Source organism: Myodes glareolus, chromosome 6 (assembly GCF_982192425.1).
Source record: "Myodes glareolus chromosome 6, mMyoGla1.1, whole genome shotgun sequence".
In the NCBI taxonomy this organism is placed as follows: domain Eukaryota; kingdom Metazoa; phylum Chordata; class Mammalia; order Rodentia; family Cricetidae; genus Myodes; species Myodes glareolus.
The window spans coordinates 97,273,035-97,284,419 of record NC_142031.1 but is presented as its reverse complement, the minus strand read 5'-3'; the positions used below and the strand labels follow the sequence as shown (position 1 = coordinate 97,284,419).

Here is an 11,385-nt window from a genome sequence, read left to right as displayed (position 1 = left end):
TCATAAGTTACTAGCTTTAAGAGTTTGGAGACCTAAGGACTGAGTCTTGGCCTTAATTGGTTGTCAGTACTGAAAGAACCCTGGGAACATGAAATTACTGGTATCAGTCCTATAAACTGATAAGAAAGTCAGACAGAGAGAGAGAGAGAGAGAGAGAGAGAGAGAGAGAGAGAGAGAGAGAGACATAGGCATAGGATGGCCCCAGTTATACTAGGTTATTCTCTGTAGCTGCAAAGGGGCTCACAGATTCACACTTTGTAGCCATTCTGCCATTTGCAGTGTGGCCAAAGTTGCTGTCATTCTGACAGAGGAATACCTTTCATCCCTATAAAGGACCAGTAACCCAAGACAGGCTCAGGTAACCTTGAACTTTCAGGCACAAGTCATCTTGACCAGAGGGTAAGACAAGCGGTGTTTGGATTATCTGCTAAATTAAGCAGCACATGCTTAAGAAATCTCTTGAGCAAGGAGACATTAGAGAAAACACAGTCTACAAAGTCGGCATCCTGCCTTGAAAGCCTTAAGTGGGCATGAGGGAAACGCGCAGAGTTCTGGTGCCCTTGCTCACAGTCTTTTACGGTTCAGACCTGGCTTTATCTTGAATTACACATGTAGAATAGTGTTGGAGGGGCTATAAATTCCTCAGTATCTAAGAAAAACATCCAGTGGAACCAGATGGGCTGTCTCTCACTAGCCTTAGAGCAAGTTAAAGCTTGTCTGTGACTCAGTTTTCCCATCCGTAAAAGAGGCTGATGGCTACAGTACTTAATTCATAAGATCCTTAAAAAGATGAAAGGAATTTGCATGCAGAAATCCTATGAGCACTAACAAGCAGTTTTGCGTGTTTAGCACGTCCTTTCTTTCTTTCTTTCTCTCTTTCTTTCTTTCTTTCTTTCTTTTTTAATTAGTGATGGTCTCATTATTACTGTTGTAAAAGTTCTTGTTCAGATTCTAACCCTGCCTGGAGACAACTGCTCCAGAACTTTGAATTCTGTTAGAAGGGGAAGAAGGGAAAATGAGAAACATCAGTGAGTGGTGTAAGGACACTTGTTTACCCCACTGCTTCTCCTCCTCCAAGGCTTTGCTTTTCAACTCCAAGTGTATAAGGTGCATACAGTGGGTTTATAGACCAAGAATCGTGAGTAGAGGCGTTGTCCTCCTGGAACAGGTCAGATGTGGCTACACATGCTGCTGGTTACCATGCTGAGCTGCCAGAGTCAGGCGTCTTGTCTGTGTGTGTCTGTGTGTCCACATGAATGTGCATGCGTGTGTGGACCTATGCGTGTGGGTGTGCATGGACCTGTATGGCTTTGTCAAAGGGTCCTGAGGTGATCCATCCTAGTGAGAGGGCCACCAAACACTCTATTCATTTATTTTTAAGGAAGGTGGAAAAAAGAAGGAACCCGCTCCTGTGAGGGCTTTGCTCTTCCTAACTCCTTGACCCAAGTCAGGAATTCCCTGAAGAATTATTCATTCTCTCACACTTCTGTAGCAAGTCAGGAGTAGCAAACACGGTGCTGTCACCATGTCTCTTGGTTCCAGGAGAACCAAGATGGCGACATTTACTGCGATTACACTCTGTGCTGTGTCCCGTTCTGAGCACATTCTAATCCCAGCCACATAAGAAGCTGGTGTAGGAAGTTTGCAGGTACAAGACCTGTCTGGGCTTTAGAGTGAGTTCACAGTCAGCCCATGCTGCTTAGATCCTGTCTCAAAGTAAGATTTTTAACAATTCAGGCAAGGACTCCCTTTGGTTGTCCACTAGCACTAGATGATAAAACCTTACGGATATAGGCAGCATGTGTTTGGACTGCAGTTTACTGAGACGACAGCTTCCTTCTTGCTGACTAGCTTTCACAGTTCCAGAAGGCGCCGTGGAGGCTGCTGGGAGAAGTCAGCTACTAATCTTGCCTTGTGGGAAATGCTATGCATTACAATACCAACCTCCCAGGCAAGGTGTGCCCACTGGAGCAACAGTGGCACAGCTGAGTGCTTATGGGGGAAACCTATCACTTTCTGATTCAACATGAGACCTATAAACAGAAAGAATTCATGCACGGTATGATAAACCTGGTTAAAAACCAACAGCTGGGGAGATGATAGGACTAGAGGGGAACTGCCTTCTAAGTATTCATATTAGTGCTGCCTTGATCAGAGAGGCAGTGGTAAGTAGCTAATGAAGAGGTTCATAGCTCGTCAAAGTGCTGAGAAGAAGGTTTCTCTGAGATGGCTCAGTGAGGAAAGACACTCCCCACCAAGCCTGAAAACCTGAGTTCGATTCCTGGGACTCACACACTCTAACTCCTACCCATTGTCCTCTGACTTTCACATGTGCACCATGGAACACAAACACACACACATGCGTGTGCATGTGCACGTGCACTCGCGCGCATACCTATAATAAATAAATGCTAAGAATAAGTAACTACAGAGTCTCAGCCCTAAACAGGGCATCTATCCATCTCCTTCCAAGGCTCATGCGCACAATGGAAGAAAGGGCAGAAAGAACGTAGGAGCTGGCCAATGAGACAGAGTGCTGTGAAATGTTTTCTGGGTCTAACATTGCTGTACCCATGAGCCCATAGCAACAGAACTTAGTTGTGTAAGATTAGGCTTATCAGCCTCCCATCGTGGTCTTAGGAAGTGTTCATACTCTCTAAGCCGTCAATGGTTGCTCTGGGAGAGGGAGTCATACTCCCCAGTGGGCTAGCCATTGGCAAGTCATCCTCGGTCCCATAATAATCCCCTCCCACTCATGCCCATGCAAATGACCCCAATTAAAAGCAGGGGGCACGCACACACACAAAATACATGCCAGTAGGAGAAGGCCTTCTTGCGGAGAAGAAAGGGTTCAGCAAAAGGGGAAGGGGATAAGAGGGGATAATGGGAGATTATAATAAAAGTACTATATATGTGTATTTGTAAAAGAATAAATTAAAAACCAAAGAAATAAATAAAAATAGAGTTAAGTCTACAGATCAATGGTGGAGAATTTATCTAGGATGTATGAGAGCCTGTGTTCAATCTCCAGCACTACAAACAAACAGTCAGTCTCCCAGCAGTCTTATGAGATAGTTACCACCAGAGGAAATCGAAGCATGGTGATTTCATAACTTGCCCCAATAGACTCAGGTGGGATTTAGCTCCAGACCATTCGAATCCCGAGTCTGTATTTCATGGCCTCAATCTCATGGCTCTTATCTGCCAGCAGGGGTGAGGTGGGGTGTGGGGTGTGGGGTGTGGGGTGTGGGGTGTGGGGTGTGGGGTGAGCAATCGCCCTGGATGACTCAAAGCAAAGGCCAAAGAATCCGAGCTGTAGAGACTGTCGCAGGAAAACAACCCGTTTCAGGCTGCCATTTCCGTTCTTTGTAGCTGCTGTCCCTACAAGCATTTCTCCTGGATTCTGGCCCCCCATTTAGGCTGTTTCCTGGCAAAGGAAGAGAGGAGGATATTATAATCACTCCCGCTACAGAGGACTCTTCCCATCCATAGACTCCAGAGCCAAAACCAGACCCTTTTTAAACCCTGCCTAAGACAGCGGTTCTCAAACTATGGATGATTACAACCCCTTGGGGGTTCCAATGACCCTTTTACAGGGGTCTCATATCAGCTATCCTGAATATTATTCACATTATGATTATTATTAATAATATGATAGTTATTAATATTATCATATTAATTACATTATGATTCATAACAGTAACAAAAATGCAGTTATGAAGTAGCAATGGAAATAATTTTATTGTTGAGGGTCACCTCAACATGAGAAACTGTAATAAAGGGCCACAGCATTAGGAAGGTTGAGAACCACAGTCTCAAGTGGTCAAAGAGGAGAGAAAGAACCCAAGTACTTGGAAGGTTATCTTTATTGTATTTTTTTCAAGTTCAGTTATTTTGTGTTGTTTTCTAGACCCAACAATGGCAAGCATGGGGTCGCCATCCATAGTAACTTCCCATAGTAAAGAAAAAAGGCTTCATGAATGTTTAAGTACAAGATAGACACATCTCATCTGCCCTTGGAACCTGAGCTTAACAAAGAGGAACTCGTGGAGGGGTTCCAGGAACAAACCTCAGAAAATAAGTCTTCCATGTTAGTGAGACTTCCCCGTGGAGAGGAATTAGGCCTTCAACAAGGTCACTGCTACAGTCACTGTGTTAGTTCCTTGTCTTATTGCTACAGTGAAATACCCAACAATAGTAACTTAAGAAAGGAAGGGTTTGGGACTGGAAAGACGTCTCAGCAGTTAAGAGCATTGACTGCTCTTTCAAAGAACCTGGGTTCAAATCCCAGCCACACATGGCAGCTAACAACTAACTGTCTGTAGGTCCAAGATCTGACAGTTCTCATACAGACTTACATGCAGGCAAAGCACCAATGCACATAAAATGAAAGTAAATAAATTTTCAGTTTATTTTAGCTCACAGTTTGGGAATATAGTCCACGATGGTGAGGGGATCATGTGAATTGATCTCAAGGCAGCAGGTTGCATTGAATCTGAAGTCAAGAAACAGAGGGAAGTAAATGCTTTCATGCAGCCTGCTTTCTCGTTTTCTCAGTTCCTAGACCCCAATCTATGAAATGGTACCACCCACATTAAGGATGAGTCTTTCCACCTCATTTAATCTAGATAATCTCTCACAGATGCATCCAGAGACTGTTTCCATGGTGACTCTAAATACCATCAAGTTGACAAACAAGTCAATAATAATAATCACAGTCACTGTTGTGGGTAAAGTTTTTGGTGGCCTTTTGGGGTTCTGATGGCTTTTGATCCCAGGCCTCCTGAGACTAAGGGGCAGCCCATCTGTCCTCTAGATTAGCACCCTGCCCAGACATTGCTCCAGCTTTATTACTGAAAATCTGGTCATCAGACAACAAGAACCGACTTGGTTTAATCTAATGAAGAAACTGGCTGTTCAGAAAGGGACTATGCCACTTTCAGAATCAGTGAAAGGTTGAATAACAAGCCCCATACTGACCCTGAAGCTGATAGAGGCCAGTTGAGCTCCTCCCGGAAGGAATCTGGAGATGTCCCATAGCCTGCTGCCACAGTGAACTCTTTATCAGGGACCTTTGCTACCTCTACTGTTTCACTCTCGAGACTGCTGCCCTCTGATGAACCCTTGGACCTCTGTGTGATGTCTCTAGATCCTAAGCCCCAGGCAGTCACAACAGTTGGCCATACTTCAGTTCCCGTTAATATATCAGGAGTAAGGAAAAGGACTCTCTATACCCAGTACACTTTCGTGGGTCCTAGGAAGGGTTCGACACTCCGCTCTCATCTTTTCTTGCAAGACAGAAAAGGGGTTGCAAACGTAGAGTGGACAGGAAACCCTTCCCTACTGTAGAACCCCTGGAGACGAGGAGGTGAGAAACCCTTCCCTGCTGTAGATCCCACTGGAGGCGAGGAGGTGAGAAATCCTTCCCTACTGTAGATCCCACTGGAGGCGAGGAGGTGGGAAACACTTCTCTGCTGTAGATCACGGAAGACGAGGAAGTGGAACTGCTTTGTTGAACGGAGAAAGAGTCTCCTGTGGCTTCCCTGTGTGATGGGAATGCATTTCATTTTCAGCTAAGCCAATTCAAGGGTAGTCTTTGTCACTTACAGTCAAAAAAGCTGTCTTACTTCCATCTTCCGACCCGTGGTTGGCAACTATTGGTGGCATTAGCCTCCCCGGGGTATCTGTGACTATGTAGAGTACAGTTGTCCCTCTTGTCTAGGGTTTTGCCATCTGCGGTCTCAGTTACCGGAGATCAACCATGGTCTAAAAACATTCAGTGGGAGCTTCTAGAAAAAAAAAATTATAAGTTTTACATTCTTTCCCCTTCAAAATAGTATGACAATGAACTTTTCCTGTTCTTGTCTTGATTGACATAAGATTTGTTGCTTTGTCCAGCGTATTCATTCTATATATACAACTCATCTATCAGTCACTTAGTGTGTGTCTAGGTTATTAGATTTGATGTCACAGTACCGTTGTGCTTCCGTTAAGTAACCCTTATTTTACTTAATAATGGCCTGGAACTGCAAAAGTAACAGCACTGGCAATTTTTTCGTGGTGTATTTACTATAATTGTTTTTTTATTGTCGATTATTATTGTTGATCTCTTATTCTTCTTAATTTATAAATCAAACTTGATTATAAGAACATATGTACACATGGAGAAAACATAGTATAGATAGGGCTCAACACTATCCAAGAATCCAATGGAGACTTGAAATTTCTCTTCTGCCATTAAGGAAGGAGAAATCTATGTGTGTCAACATCCAATGAGTGAAAGCTGTCTGAAGACCCCGGACAACCCAAGAAGCTTAACTGCAAGCCACAGTAAGAACGGCCTGCACCAAATGCCAAGCATGTCACCAGCAGGGCAAGCTGCAGTCACGTCAATAATATTGAGTTTGGTCATGGTCAAACCTCTTCAACTTCCTGAGATCACTGGCTCACTGGATAGGAGGCTGAGATGAATTGCCCTCAGGGGCTTTCTTGGGTAAGTTTTAGCATCAGCAACATGGTGAGGCCCTGATGTGGAAGAACAAGGTTTCAGGCCTGAAGAAGTCCTTCATGAAGACAGATAGTCATCACAGACAGTGTGTCGAGCGCCCTGAAGGAACAGGGCCTTCCATGCTAGAGAACAAAGGGGAATCTTACTCGTATAGATTTCTGGGGGTCATGAGGGGAAGTTTCATACCACATGCATCTCAAAGCAGGAAGCACTAGATAAATGCAAATTTAGAATTCAAAGTTATTTGGGGGATGGGGAGGGAGGGGAAGTCTCTGGGTTACTTACTGGAAGCTACAATGGAGGAATACGACAAGGCCACAGCAGAAAGAAAGATGTCCTGATTTCTAGGAGATGGTTCTGTAGCCTAACACTTTCCACAGAGATTGGTCATGGCTTCGCTATCCACAACAAAGCAGGAAGTAGTGACCTAGTCTTCAGAGTCATCCAGCACACACACTGGCTAATCCTGAGAGCGGACCAACCCTTGCCTTATTTACAGCTAAGGAAGCTGAGATCTGGAGTCAAAGCTTCTATCCAAGGTCACCTAGCTCAGCGGCTGGCAGAATTCAGTTCTGAGTCCATCCTCTGGCCCCACTGAGGACCTGGCTGTTTTCCATATGGGGCAGACTTGAGAATTCACAACTCGGGGTGCAGCTCCTCTTCCAGGAGCTTCCAGGTGACTGGTTTGAGAGCTCTAGCAGGGCCTATGTCTCAGGATGCCACCTGCAGAGGCTGACATAAAGAGAGGGGCTGTCATGGGAGGGACTGAACTTTGTGGGCAGACCTGGCACCAAGCAAAAGGAACAAAGAGTCAGAGAGCCCGAGCCTCGCCCCCAGGGAGGATGAAGGCTCCACAAGGATTTGCAGGGACTTGGTTCTGTTCCTTTCCCCAGATAATCACACAGGAACTAATTAGCACCTTCCTTCTGTGCACAGCCCTCTGGGGCTGGAGGATGCTCAGAGAGAAGAGAAGCCCATTAATTACCTTATCAGGAAGCACTGATAAGAACCTGTGAAAGGTATTGCTTTAAGGCTCTGAGCTAATTAAAGAGGGCTGTGGGGTGAAGAAATGTGTCACCCCACATCCGAACATGGCACTGGCTTTGATCCTGAACCCTGAAGCCTTGCATCCCCAGGCTGAGAGAAAACACTCCTGACCTTCCAAAGAAACTTCTCCTTTACAGTTCATGACTCTAACTTGGGATGCTCCGGAATGAGCCTGCTGGCTATGATGCTGGGGATCCTAGCTGAAGACTGAAGCTCTGGGAGGCTTCATGAGCCATCTCCCATGACCAGTTTCTGTCCCCTGTTCCCCTTGCTGGTGTTACTAACAGGCCTATGTAGTTAGGGAAGAAAACAAGGCTCGGAGAATTTAACACACCAAGTCGAGGAAGGTTCAGGTAGAAAGAGCCAGGAGTTGGGCTTGAACCTAGACCACCAGCTCGTCACTCCTCTGTGGAATTGTTCTGTGGGTTCAAGGGTGCTGGCTGGAACCATACCTGTCCTCCTGTCCTGGGATCCTTCTCTTCTTACCTCTTAGAGCCCATCCCTTTCCTAAACCCTGGTGTCTTTGTCCTTGATATGGGATCAGTCATGCCTCCTCATAGGGGTCTACAGAGGGGTGTGAATTAAGATGATCTGGGCATGTCACCTAGGACAGAGATCACCAGTCATAAATTTGTCTTTAATGGGCTATTTTACAAACTTATTTTAGGCATAGAATTCCAATTCAATTGTCCAGAAGTCACCTGTACAAGTCACCAAAAGGGAGCCATCTCTGAAGGGAAGGTGGTGGGTAGCCACAGCCCTACCCACTCAGACCTGTTGTCAAACAGCACAGACTCTGTTGACTACCCAGAATTCCTCAGGGTGCACTTGGATCACCTGCATCTGAGGAAAGCAGGATGCTCTGGGTTTTGAAGAGACTGGGAATAAATGTCCCAAGTGAAACAAAGATGCCCTTTTATCCCTCAGAAGGCATTAATGGCCCGTTATCCAGGGTCTGTGCACTCAAACTCGTCTCTCGGAAGAGCAAATGGGTGTTCCCAGCCCCCTCTTTCTTTGTTCCCAGATGGTTTCTTAGCACCTGAAGCAAGCAAGAAGGAGGGAATAAGCTGCCTGCCTTGGTACCAAACCGAGGACCTTGTCGTTCATCATGGTACTTCGGCACACCAGGCTAGGGGTTCATCAACCTGGAGCTCATCAGTGAAGAGTAACATTTTGTGAAGCACCTCTATTAGTACCTACTAGGAATGTCAAATATGTATACCACAGTACCAATGACCTGATTTTGCTGGATATTTATAAAATACCATAAAGAGAATGGAATGCCTTTCCTAAAGTCATACCAAGACAAGAGCTGGGGATATAGAATTCTGTGCCCTAGAATGCAAAAGACTCAGAGAACAAACATGGTTCCTCAGAAGTAGTCATGGTCCCGGCAGCATCCGAGAGTGGAGCATTACACCAGCATGAAGCAATTGCTTATTTGTTTTTTCCTGTCACTCAAAGAGACCCAGAAGCCTGGCTGTGTCAGTGGTGTGAGAGCTCAGGATTATTTGTGACCATTCCAGAAACCCTGTGGGTGTCTAATCTCCCACCTCTGCCTTCTGCTCTGCCAACCTGATCAAATCTCACCATTGACTAAACAGCTGCTGTATAGCTACCATGTTTCCTAGAGTTGCTAGGGACGTGCAGGGATGACCTCACTGAATCCTCAAAACTGCCCAAGAGTACAGTGACATACCAAATTATGAACGTGACTTTGACAGGGGTGTCTGGGACCCTGGTCTTGCCTTGTAACTCTTAGGTCATTGAGATTCAAGCCAAGGCTGGTAAAGTCAAGATGGCTCCTTCGCTGCCATCTCCATGGTTGTTTCCCAGAGAAAGCGGATCTATGTCCAGCCACTCTCCGTACTTCCTAGGCTATCCCAGAGTCAAAGACAGTCTCTCATTGGGGGAGACATAAAGAAAGAATGGACAGGCTGAGTTCTAACTCGTTCTGGTTTTAACCAAACAGGTTCCTTTATTTTCTGGTCTATAAAGCAGAGGGAGTGGCTCTCAAAGTCACTTCCTGCTCTGCCTCTCGGCTGGTGACTGCCTGTGAGTCTCTGAAGGGCTGTAGCGCTCCATCTGATGCGTCCGTGTGCTCACGTGTTCCTTCGGCTTGTGGGCAGCTGGATGCCCAAGGAGAGACACTTCTCTGCCTTCCCAGTTTCCCAAAGGACATTTTGTGGCATTAAAGAGGAACCAGGACTCTAGAAGGTTCACCGCCCCCTGGTGACTGGAGGAGGAAACTGCAAGCCCTTCCTCTGGATGCAGGGCTCTCGACACAAACTCCTAGCCCAGCTCCTGGAAAAGGCGAAAGCAGGTGGCTGCCTTGGGCTCCTTGTCCATTTTCTGGTGGGGGGATTAAATGATTGTGGAAAACAAGAGTTGAATGAAATGAAGTGGGGCTAAAACTCACTAATAGCTGAGAAACTTGAGAAAAAGCAAGCTCACATTCAGGCTGGACATTAAACTGCTTTAAAACAGTTACCTGCCCCTACCCCTTCTCAGTAAAGCAGAATGATTGGCTAATTTCAGACCAGAGCATGATCGCAGAACCACTCCAAAAGGGTCAAGTTCAAGAGGATGTTGAAATTCTAGGAGTTGATTAGAAGAAGGCTCTTGGGGATGTTGGGAGCACCCCGCCCCCCACCCCCCACCCCGCCCCAGGTCCTTTCTCAGCTAAGAGCTGTGAGGTGAGAGCACCCCAGTAAGCAGGGGGAATAAGGAGCAAACATGTAAGCTCACAGTGAGAAGGTGCTCCCCAGAAGTCGGGCAGGGTGACAGGAAGTCACAATGTGTTGGAGGAAGGGTTACGGCGTCTGTTTCGATGGCGGCAGGAGGCTCTGTGGAGGAGGGAACCGGGTAAGTGTGTGTGTCTAAGTAAAGAAGCAGCTGGCCCGTAAACTGGGGAAAGAGCTGGAAACATGGTCAAAGTCACCCAAACCAGGGGACAAGTCATAACTTTTAGACCTCCTCCTCCATAAATCTGTCATGCCTGTGCCTCAATAAACCTTTCTATATAAAACAGCAGCAGGCAGTATTCTGCCATCTTTTACACTAAAACAATAAGGCATGTTTAGGAAAGGAGGAGGCTGGTGCACAGGCAGGGAGGAAGGTCAAGCGCAGATCTTGGTAAGGACTTTTTGGTATGTGGTAGGAGCCACTGTCGAGGCTTGAAAGCAATAGGAGATAGGGCTTGATGTGTGCTTTGTCCTCAACATTCCTAATGTTGCAACCTTTAATACAGTTGCTCTTGTTGCAGTGACCCCCAACCATAAAATTATTTTCATTGCTACTTCATAACTGTGATTTTGCTACTGTTATAAACCGTAACACAAATCTGTTTTCCAGTGGTCTTAGGCAACTCCCACGAAAGGGTCATTTGATGCCATGCCCCTGAGGAGGTCGCATCCCACAGGTCGAGAAGCAGTTTTAGAAGCTACCTCTGGTTATTGGGAGCACTGAAGAAAAGGGAGCAGGAAGGGCATTTTAGAATCTGCTACCACCATCTCGGGAGAGACGCTGCTCATCTACGGAGCGGGGAAGAAATGACCAGCAGGTTTCTGATCCGCTTTGGAGATAGAACTGGCAGGACTTTCTGAGGACATGGACTGAGGGAAAGGGAACCCTCATGTACGGCACTCAGGTTTCTGCCTCAGGCAACATGCCGAAGTTACTGAGTGGTCTAAAAGGGGCATGGAAGGATGGAGTCGGGGAAAGGATGTGATGGGTACCAAGAGTACAGATTGAGCAGGCTCAAGTTGAGCTTCTGAGATGTCAAAACAAACAAGCAAACGTCTAGCAAATAAATATGAATCAGAGTTTCA

At 46.1% G+C, this 11,385-nt stretch overlaps 1 long non-coding RNA gene across 2 annotated transcripts; it reads left to right on the top strand.

Annotated features, from left to right (window-relative positions):
* The first annotated feature begins 9,598 nt into the window (after positions 1 to 9,598).
* Positions 9,599 to 11,385, top strand: LOC125388236 (uncharacterized). 2 transcript variants are annotated; one of them, XR_007228157.2, is made up of 2 exons: positions 9,599 to 9,878; positions 10,910 to 11,385. It is a non-coding gene; the product is annotated as an uncharacterized LOC125388236 (long non-coding RNA). The 2 variants fall into 2 exon arrangements; XR_015002092.1 differs by lacking the exon at positions 9,599 to 9,878 and adding an exon at positions 10,238 to 10,420.